The 1,317-nt window shown below is 44.7% G+C and overlaps 1 protein-coding gene across 1 annotated transcript in view; it reads right to left on the bottom strand.

The window, feature by feature from the left end:
- Positions 1-1,317, bottom strand: part of LOC109474221 (trithorax group protein osa-like) — an 11,824-nt gene that overhangs the window by 6,256 nt on the left and 4,251 nt on the right. The window lies entirely within an intron of this gene.

Genomic DNA, 1,317 nt, shown 5'->3' with positions numbered 1-1,317 from the left:
TTGTTTTGGTTTTTTAGTATGTGTGTTTTAGTGCGTGAAAATGATGCGTTTAGACCGCCGATGGACACCCCTTTCAGTGTTGGTCGGGCCTCAGCTTTTGACCTTTGCATGTATAATCACCATTGAGGTCGCGACCACTGATCTGACCTTTCACACAGAGGGGTGTCAGCATTCTTTGAAACTGTTCAGATGTGAACCACATGTGCCGTCAATCAACGTCTCGTGCCTGGTGGGATCGCGCGGGTCGCAGCCAGCGAACTTCCGGGTGGGCCAATGGGTCAGGGGTCAACGCCCTCTTGCGCAATTTCGGATGTTTTCGGCTTACAAATACCGTGGTATACTGTCTCAGACCTTCTCGGGACTCGGTGTATCTTCTGTTAATGGGCTGTAGATGGTGCATTTTTTTTTTGTTTTATTGTATATGTGTTTTGGGGCGTAAGATTATTTGTATTTCCTTTTCGTGTCTCGGACACCCGTTACTGTGTTTGTTTACATTATCGCTGGTCGCTGAGGGTCGGGCAGCCAGATTCGCCACGGGATGCCTCCTGTCCTTTCTATTTTTGGGCTCCAGTCGGCTAGGGGGGATTAGTGATTTCACACATCATTTAGCCAATTACAAACATTTCGAAACTTTTCGAAAAAAATGGTATTCGCGCGAATTCACTAGTTAATTCAAAGAACAGTCCCAACATGCACCCAACATTCTGCAACATACATTACAATACCCGGAGGTACAAAATCTACGATTTTCCTTGTTTCTTCTGTTATCAAACACTCTAACGTTAAGTTAAGCATGACAACAAAGAAGCTACGTGACAAGCCTCACTGTGTCAGTCTACTGAAGAAGACCAGAATGACTGGTCGAAAGCTCTAGGTGAGAGAACTTTATTATGTTGGATCTAAAGTATTAACTTAAAACAAGACAACAAAATGATAACATTGAGCTGGGAGGAAATCTTGAAACTGACTATACTCAGTACCTGAGACTGGGTATACCATTAGGTACAACTGTGTCCATAGGTTTCTCGTGTTGGTTTTGATCTACCTTGTGACTCAATAAACAAAAATGTTGCAACTACCAAATTTTCTAAGCAGAAATGTTCAAAACAAACAAGGCAGGCTTCTTTCTTACCCTGCTGTGCTCCCGCAGTTGGTCGACCACCAAGCGGTCAACGCGGGATGGGTTGGATGGCAGTCGGGGAATCGGCAGGCTGTTGTTGCTACTGATCTTCTTCCCAGGATACAGCCTAGCCAGATCTGCCTCAGTCTGTAGAAACAGTGACAGGCCAGAAGTAATTTAACACATGCTACATGCTA

This window comes from Branchiostoma belcheri, unplaced genomic scaffold, assembly GCF_001625305.1.
Source record: "Branchiostoma belcheri isolate BF01 breed outbred unplaced genomic scaffold, Haploidv18h27 scaffold30, whole genome shotgun sequence".
Taxonomy (NCBI): domain Eukaryota; kingdom Metazoa; phylum Chordata; class Leptocardii; order Amphioxiformes; family Branchiostomatidae; genus Branchiostoma; species Branchiostoma belcheri.
Note: the sequence above shows the minus strand (reverse complement) of the source record. Positions and strands in the feature narration are given on the sequence as shown.